Below are 9,965 nucleotides of genomic sequence, written 5' to 3'. Positions count from 1 at the left end.
TTTTTTAACCAGGAAATAAAATCAACCATTTAATAAAGCTCTTGGCCAATACCTTTATATATTGACTCTGAACTACTAATTTTTATGGGACATCTCAAAAAGAGCACAAAGATTACTTTGTATAAAAGGATTATTTCAATAGCGGGAATACTGTGTAATACCCATTAAGTGCTTATGTGTGCCAAACACTAAGTGCCCTTGTGTATTAACCAACTCAATCCTCCTGGCAGCCCTAGGAACTGGATGCTCTTATCATGAACATCCTACTGCTAAGGAAGCAGTGGAGGTCAAGATAATGGGGTGATTTATTGATCCAGAGCCAGGGCAAGGCCAAGCTGGGGATTTAGAGTGGGCTGACTCATCCAGTTTGTGCTTAACACAAGATGCTTCCTCTGAAGTAAGTCATATGGAGGACACTTTGTAAGATAAGGATCTTCAAGTGTATTCTCATACAGTGGACGATTTTATAAGTTTTCAGAATGACCCACTAATCCTCTTTCTCAACCAGCTGTAATGGAGTTTGACTCAGTCTTTGATGTTTGGCCACTGACCTGTCTCTAAGCTTTGCCTTCCGTCGTCTCTCTGGCCTCATGTCTGCAGAGCTTGATAAGAAGGCCAGCCTCCTCCCACCCCACTGGAGGAAGATGGACACCTCCTGCAAATGGGGCCTTTTTTTTTTTTTTTGAGAGAGAGAGAGAGAAAGAATTTTTTTAATATTTATTTTTTAGTTTTTGGTGGACACAACATCTTTATTTTATTTTTATGTGATGCTGAGGATCGAACCCAGCGCCCTGCGCATGCCAGGTGAGCGCGTTATTACTTGAGCCACATCCCCAGTCCTAAATGGGACTTTTAACTCAGGCCCAACCTGACCCAGGTCTTTGGTCTGCCCACTGCATTAGCCAGGGTTCTCCATTGAGACAGGGCCAATAGGAGATAGGTAGGTAGGTAGATAGATAGACAGGGAGACAGGGAGACAGGCAGACTGAGGAGAGGGGGTTTACCAGGGGATTTGGTTCATGCCATCGTGGAGGTGAACAGTATTACCACAAGCCATTAGACACTGGAGCCCTGGGTGCTGGTAGCTAGTCAAAATCTAAAGGCTTGAGAGTCAGAGAAGCCCACTGTGTGCCTCTCAGGGTGAAAGGCTGAGAACTACAGGATCTCTGGTATGAGCCCACAGCTGGGAAACCTGGAGTTGTGATGTCCAAAAGCAGAAGAGAGTCCCAGATCCAAGAGAAAGAAGGCAAAACTGCCTTTCCTTCAATTTTCTGTTCTCTCCAGGACCCCAGCTGATTTAGATGACGCAGCCCACACTGAGAACAGACCTTCCCTTCCCAGTCCCCTGAGCTGCAGGCCAGCTCCTCTGGAGACACCTTCAAGGTACATCCCAAAGTAGCACTTCTCCAGGAATTCCTTAATCCCATCAAATTGATGCCTAAAAGTGACAGTAGTACTCTGCAAGTCTAGACCTGCCTGTGCTGCCCACACATGCCCAGAAAACCCTGTGTGGACAAGAAGCATTCTTTCAAATTAACTCACTATCTGGCATCACGAGTGCCGGCCCTCGAGCCAAATTTTAGGTGGGATATCATTTGAACTCGGTGGAATGTCTCAAAAACATGTCAAGAAACTTGGCTGGCAAATTTTTAGGTCTTTATTATTCTCATATCTCTTATAATTATGTAAGAAAAGAATTAAGATGATGAACATAAGGATATAAAATTTTACTCTCCCCAGGTTGCTCCTCATTATAATTTTCTCCAAGTTGCCTTTTATGACTATATTGTTTCAAACCCTATGTACCATAAATTCTTCAACCTCCTTATTGTGTTTTCATCTGCAGATTGCCTTCATACCCCTGGTGTAGATGTGAGGGCTAGTGAGCAAGCACATCTTGCCTTGACCCATGTGAATGGTCACCAGAAGGCCAAAGCTCACAAGCCAGGGGCTTATAAGTGTAGAATACCTGCAAGTTCTTTATGCTAAAAGACTCTATAATGTATAGAAAGTGACACTTTCTAAAGCATATTGCAAGAAATGTGTCATGGGTAATCATTAATCCCATAATTCCTTTATCTTCCATATAATTCAATAGCAGTGAGATCTCTCCAGCTTGAACCCCCCAGCACTGCAGCCTGGGGTGACCACCTGCTCTGTGCTTAATTTGGAAGTAAATGTTGTTGATTGTCCTTCAAAAACCCAGTTAGAGAAGCTCAAGGTTGTAGCTGGACGCATGGTCACTCATCAGAGAACATGACCCAGCTTCTCTTGCAGGTAGTTGTGACCATGGGACTGTCTGATGGATTCAAGCAGGCATGACAGAGCTTGCTCTCCACGTCCCTTTCCCTTTCTCATGGCTAATGCACAGGACAACCCAGGAGATGATGGAGCAGCACCTGGTCCCTGAACTACCTCATGGACCACCCAGGCTACTCTGCACTAGTGGGGTCCAGTGGCAGGAAGCATCCAAAGCTGCTAGTCTTTTGGGCTTCCCACCCCATAAATAGCAACTGCAACCACTTGGTGGTTCAAGCTGCATTTAGGGACTTCTCACACATTTGGTTAAATTACATGTTGGACACATGTCACCGTTATCTTGTGCCTTAAAAGCTTCATAGTCTCCTAATTGATCTCTTCATTCTTGCAGACAGCCTCACACCCCAAATCCATTTTCCACTTGGCTGTCAGAGAAATCTTTCTTAGAAATCCAAATTCAATTGTCACCCCTTGTATAAGCCCCTCTGATAGTTTTACTATTTTACTCTAAATGAATCCAAATAACTTACCCTAGTTTATATTTGTGTGTGAATTTTTATATGCTAGAAGCATATGCGGAGAAGACTAATTATAGATAATTGATTTATAAATGTAATATTCAAATGACTAAGGATGATGAACTTTAAAAATTAGGTTCCCTTAAGCCTTTAAGCCCTAATTGTACATCTGATTATTATGTTACAGAATCTAACAAAATAAACAAGCACACTCTGATAACCACTGTTATTGTCATTATTAATATTAGACTAGGCTAAATCTTGACTGAACTAAACTTCCTTAAATTATTTATATCATTTGCAGATTTATTTAATTGAATTTCCTTAGAAATGTTAATTACATTTATAAAATTAATGGTCTGCATTCACTTTAAATATTTCCAGTAGCTAACTAGACAAGTTTTACTTATCACAATAAGTAAAATTATTCAAGATCTTACCCTCATGTGTATCGTACTGACAGCAGTGGAAAGTATAGTCCACAGCCACCCCCATGCTGCCTGTGATTGTAAATAAAGTTTTATTGGAACACTATCACACACACTTATCTATGTATTATCTAAGGCTGCTTTTGTGTTGCAATGGAGATCTGAATAGTTGTAACATAAACCACATAACCCACAAAGCATGTATTTACTGTCTCACCCTTTACAGAAGAATTTGTCCACTCTTGCTCTAGGCATTGAAATGTTACGCATAAAAAATCTCAAATTGTCCTAAATATTAGTTTACCTTTCACAAAGTAAAGTAAACTTTCTTAATGCCACTTAACATAAAATAACAAGTCTAAGATCTTGGCACATGTTGAACTTTTTCCAAAATGGCATTACAAAAACTTGTAAACACCCAGAGAAGTTAATGATTTGTAGTGATCACCAGTATGACACTACATTCAGAGTCTTGCGGTCTTTGTTTCATTGCAGATGGAGCCAACCCTCCTTTTAACATTCCATCAGTGCATCTCTCCATTCTTTTCCTTGGATGCATTTCAAAGTTACACATTAGAGTATTTCACACTAAGAAGTCAGATCCCCTCCTTCAGGCCTTTTTCTCTGCCTGGAATTCTCCTCTTCTGCATCTGTATTTGCCTGGCTGACTCCCTCTCATCTTTCATGTCACTCCCTCAGAGAAAGCTACACTCTGCTTACAACCAGAGGTAGCCAAGCATCTTGCTATATTTCTGCCTATTTTCTTTTTCCTTTTGGATTCTGCATTTGTTTCCCAGTTTCTCTCCATGTACCACCTGTGAGCACCATGTCTGAATCACTGACAGACGCACTCCCACAGCATGAAACAAGGCCGGAGACAGAACAGATGTATGGAATATTCTCCTTGAAGGAATGCTTGAGCAAATGCATGAAAGAGTTGGTGGTTTGCTTTTATTTGATAAAACTATGGTCCAATGTTTACTAGAACAATAATTTCTCCATAAAACAACAAAAGCTAACCAAAATAATTCATCTGAAGGTCAGGTCTATTTGAACCATGTTTATTTAAAAGTGCTGGGATTGAGGGAAAATGTCCACCTTGGTAATGCAATTGTCTCCTTGCCTGGACTGTCTTAGAGGGGAGTTTGTCTTTCAGACAGCTGTCACAAGCCTGGTGGCTTCAGTGATCATTTCTGGGTTCCACCTGCTTGCTTGGTTTGCCTTGAAAACATCCTTTGTCCAAGTGGGTGCAGGCCTTTGAAATGGAAATGCAGGTGGGTCTGCTAACAGTAGCCATGGGCTTTCTGTGATTGCTGCAACTGGATGATAAGCAATGCCAATTAAAACACTATCAAGCCCTGCCAAGGAAATGTTAATAAGACAGGCAGGACAGAGATGTGCACAACAAGCCATATGTCTGCTGTCTCAGATCCTGTTAGCATTTGTGGGAAAAAGAGATTAGAATTTTGCAAATTTAAGCAAGACTCATCAGTATAGCTGAAAACAAATAGGAACATAAAAAAAGTAACTGAAAATCAATAACTGAGAATTGGATATGGTTAGGGAGGCCGATTAGCATGTTCCTAAAGAACCCTGAAGTCCCATCTCCCAAAGGAAAATAACCTAGAATTCCAGAACTGATGGATTTTTAAACCCTTGGCTACATTCCTCTTTTTCATTCTGAGACATCTTCAGGGATGTCATGCCCAGCCACGCCCTGTACTCACTCTGGTGAGATGGTGCTCCTAGAGTTTCAGGTGGTGCTCCTAGAGTTTCAGGTGGTGGTTATTTAGCACTATTTGGAGTAGACTGTCACCAGCTGCTCACTAAGTCCAATGCACAGGGGTGGCTGACATCTGAAGGGTACCACCTCGGGAAGTGTTAGGAGCACATCAGTCATTTTCTGGGAGAGAACACAGCTCCTTGCTCCAGAAAATGCCATGTTCCAGACTCAGGAAAGAGCATTGTGCTCTTATGTCCCATGGTGTCTCAGAGAAGAATCGAAGCGCTTCGCCAATAGCCCGGGCAACCCTGGCAGACAAAGCCCTGCTGTGGTATCACCTGAATGACAACATGAAATCAGAGTTAAATAGGATTTTGTTTCAGCACTACAAGAGAACTATTTTAAAAATGACCACAGGCCCTTCTCCTACTTCTAGTAAACCTGTTATATAACTCCTCTTATTAGGAAAATCTGCAGAGTGAAATGGAAAATTCCAGGCCTGGGTCAAGATCTCCATGTGCCACATGCAAGACTTTGCTGCAAGTAAAATGTGTTTAAGTCTGTTTCGTTTGGTTTGTCTATGAGATTCCCTAAATTAAACATAAACCCAAGTTATAGAGCCTTGGTGTGTGAAAGGGAGGCTGGTAATGTGAAGGCAAAAATGATGATTTGGGATAAAACCTAGAGCCAGCTGGGTGAGCCTCAAGCCATGGTCAGTGTCCTTGCAGTTTGGATCTGAAATGTCCCCTAGGAGCTCACGTGTTGAAGCTCTGGTTCCCAAACCAGCAACAGTCAGAAGTGGGGCTTGGAGAGGTGCCTGGATCCTGGGGGATGGTTTCCTTCATGAATGGATTAATTCCATGGTGGAGATTGCTGGGTTGGGGGAGGTGGTGGACACTTGGGGAAGTGGACCTGATTGGAGGAAAGAGGTGACTTGGGACCAGCCCTTGTGGGGAGCACTTGGTCCCTGCCCCTCCTGCCTCCCCTTTGCTCTCTCTCTCTCTTCTGTCCTTGTTGTCTGCCTTGAGGTAAGCAGCCTTGCTGCAAGGTGGCCCTCGTCCCTCCCTAGGTCACTTAGGTACTGTGTGACAGCAGGGAGCTAAGTACCAAGATGGCAGGATCCAGGCCTGTGCCTTCAGTGCTTCCCATCCCTGTTCCCCAGCCTGGGGAGCTGGCCGTGAGTGGGCATTGGCAAGACAGACCAACAGCCATGCTCTTCCAGACACAGGAGTGGGCTGGGCTCAGAGCTGCAGCGTCAGAGAATCAAGCTGGATCCTCCCCCCCGAGTCACCGTCCTCACACTGGCTGTAGTCACAGACAAGTCAGAGGAGGCCCACTTTCCTTTGAGGATTTGGGGATCCGAGTCAGACTGCCCTTGCTGGGTCCCATGGCCGTTTGCCCCTGCTCCCGCACAGTCACCCTGCTGTGCTTTGTGTATTGTCCCCCTCCTCCCTGGAGGTCCACAGAGACAGTGAGGAGCTACAGTGATCCCTACCCCTAAACACAGAGCTCAGCCTTTGGGGTTCTCGGCTGGATCAGTGAATGTGAACAAGGTGCTACTCCGAGGTAGTAGGTGTGGGCTACCTGGACAAAGCTACAGGAGAAGCGAAGATCCAAAGGGTCATTCAAAGAACCCAAAACTCTCAATTGCATTTGGAGCCTCCCCCATGCTAATAAATGGGATGGACGCTCTGGGGGGATGAAGTCTCTAGCCGCTAGGACTACTCTGGGGCTTTGAAACTGGCCTACTGCTGCCCCTGGAACAACCCTCTCCTGACCAAACATGTCCTATAATATCCTGCTAGGCAGTGGGGTGGACTGCAGGAAGGTCATCAAATGGGCTTCTCAGGGTGCTCCTCTCAAGCACAGTCCTGAGTGCCAAGGACAACTAACTCGGATGGAGTGTTAGATTCTTCACAAAGGCCAGGGAGCAGTACTGCAGAGGCTGCCTTCTCAGGGCTGTGATCTCCAAAGTCCTGCCAAGGTCAATACTGCAAATCACCAAGCCATTGATCCTGACTCAGATCTCCTAGTAGTGTGAGTGGGTGGGGGAGGCTGCAGCTTCCAGTGAGAGCCCAGCAGTTATAAAACATAGTCGTAGGCGAGTGCCCCCTTCAGCCCTGCTCAGAATGTAATGCGAAACCCCATCTCTATCCACATCATGATCAGACATGGCTCTTCGCCCTCATGGGCATCTGAGAGCACCCACCACCCACACACTGAGCTGACGCTGGTTCATCTCCCCTGCTCCTGGCTCTTTGCAGGCTGTGCGTCTGTTTTCATGGGAAACAGTCTAAATGCTCCAGTGCTGTGTGTGTTAACAGATGGGTCACATGAAATCCAAATGGCAGAGCCATGCTAACAGCTGAGATGAAGGGGCAGTCGTACGAGAACGTGCACTATGGAGGGCTACCTAGCACAGACCATGGGCAGCACCACAGAGCATCGCAGCTAAACCGTCTTAGCAAGTGCTGTCTCACCTACTTTGCTTGGTCAGTGCTCACTGTTTCCATCTGGCAGCCGATAGATTCTCAGGAGGAAGCAGCTCCCTTCATTTTGCTTTTGGTGTGTGTGTGCTCATTTTGTCTGGTCTAATGAACGTGATAGCTGACCTTTTAATTAAGCCCTGGCACAGTTACACTTGGCCTGCAGAAGACATTGCTGCCTCCAAGCACCCAGGCCACGTCCTTTCATGTGCTTTTCCTAACTCAGGCCTTTGTGCTTTCTGGTCCCTCGTGCTTGGATAGGTTCTTTATACAGCTACCTCTTTCTCAGAGTCCAGGGCAGGCTTCTCTTGTCATCTACTTTGAGACTCTTCCTGGTTTCTCCAAATAAAATGCTCCCCACCCGCTCACACATCCACTCACTGTGCTGGAATTTCCTCCGAGTGCCCCTTCATCTCTGAGAGTAACACCCTGTCTCCTACCTTCCCCGAAAGACCCTGCTCCCCGCAGGCCCAGAGTGCCTGGCATGCGCCACAGGGGTTTGGGGAAGATGGGGAAAGAGATGCTGTGGGTCCATGTCCTCCTGTCTCCAGAGAAACTCCCGGATGAGACCAAGCATCCATCTGCACTCACCAGTATGGCTGCCCGTTCGTGCTTGTGTCTGGGGAAAGCCGATGATAAGGAGGCTTGATCTCACAACGAGCAGGGCCAACACAGTAGACTTTGAGGTCACAGAATAGTTAGGGTCCACTTTTGAAAGCCTCCTTATGCCTGTGAGGTGCCCCACAGAGTTCAACTCCAGGGAGAGTGACCAAGGGACTTACGGACCTCCTCAGACTCCATTCTCCCTTTGTTTTACCCTTTTAAAAATCTTAAAATGGAAACATTGAAACAGAATTGACCACACAATGTCTGTTCCTGAGTGATGAGTCCTTGGGAGAATGTCTAAACATACTTCTTTGCTTCAAGATCAATTTCAATTTCCAGAACCAACCATTAGCCAGCAGAATCCATGAAAACTGACTCCTTTTCCAGTTCTCTTCAACAGCAAAAGTAGACAGACAGCTCTTACCACGGGGTCCCGCTTTCCACTGCCCTCAAGGTAATGGAACCCATGGGAGATCTTCCTGAATCCTGGTGTCTCTAGGGTGGCTCGGGTTGCCATACTGGTAAACTCCTTCCTTGGATAATTTCTTTGCAATCTCATAAACAAGGGCTTGCTGTAGATGTTGGAAAACCTGAGACAGAAAGGAAAAGCAATTCTCCTTCTTCCTTTTGACTTTATCAGGTGATAGCTGGGTGCAGATTTCTGAGCATTCTGTTCCTTATCCAAGGCAGAAAATGGAACACACCAGGACTCTTCTGCCATTGACCTTTGTGTTTGCTTATAAGTTATTTTTTCACTATTGTATAAATTGACATTTCTGAATAATTTCAGGTTTTCAGGAAGGTTACATAGTACAGAGAGTTATCTGTGATGACAGCGTTTGGGAACTAGATAACTGTGATGTTCCCATGACATTCTGAGTACATTTTATGATGCTGTATCATACACTTCCAAATGGCTTCTGCCTTTTACCTATTTTTTTGTATTAACTGCTTTACTAAAATTGAATGCAATTAAAACAGATTCTCAGCTGTGAATCCGTCATCTACATACAAGTTGTCTTTTCATATTCAGATCTTCTGTTTCTTTTACTCCTTGATTTGCACTGGTGGGAGCTTCAGGGATGCTGATGAATAATGCACAGGATGAAAAACCTTCCTTCCTCTTTAGGACTTAGAGGGAAGTGCTTCATTGTTCCTGCCTCAGGGTGCCTCCAAGGCATTTTTGGAGGTAACTTTTACTGCTCATTTGATTCCTCCCTTAGTCATTGATTTGTCATTGATCTTCATGATCTTTATATTGAGTCACTGATCTTTATAGATCAATTGATCTTCACCTTGAGCCAGATTTGGACGCATCTGTTAGCTCTAAAGACTATATTACACCTTGCCTCACAATTTTGTATCTTTCACTGTGCTGCACATTGATATGACTTTTTGTTGGATTTATATCACTGGAAGATTGACTACATTACTTTAAAATTCAAGAACAACAGATGTGTTTATTTCAAATACTAAATAAAATGTTTTTGATTCCATGGATTCTGTAGTTAAAGAATCTTAATTCATTGTAAATCATTGTTTGTTGAATGCATTTTTTCATATCCATTCCACTTTCAAAATTGAGGGAACATGAGTCTCTTGGCTCTAACACCCTAACCCGGACGTCGGTCGGTTAACTATTTGGCCGCTGTGTCAAGAGGCCAGCACACACATCACTAAAAGCATCTTCAGGACTTCCAGGGTGAGCAGGAAGTTGTAAAATAGGACCCAGATTCAGAGCCGCCGTCTCCCAGGAGCCTGGATGGTCCAGACACCTGGATGGTTCTTCCTTCCACTTTCCTCTCCGGGTGGGCAGTGGTGGAGCTGGCCTTCAGATCCTTGGAGGTTGTTCTCAGCTAGAAACACCCCAGCTGGCAGGCCACTGCCCGTGGCCTCCTCCATCCCTGCGGTGTAGGGCCTTTCTTCCTGTACCCTTGACGCCGGC

The sequence above is a fragment of the Urocitellus parryii genome, chromosome 1, assembly GCF_045843805.1.
Source record: "Urocitellus parryii isolate mUroPar1 chromosome 1, mUroPar1.hap1, whole genome shotgun sequence".
NCBI lineage: Eukaryota > Metazoa > Chordata > Mammalia > Rodentia > Sciuridae > Urocitellus > Urocitellus parryii.
The sequence above is the reverse complement of the archived record's forward strand: the minus strand, read 5'-3'. Positions refer to the sequence as shown.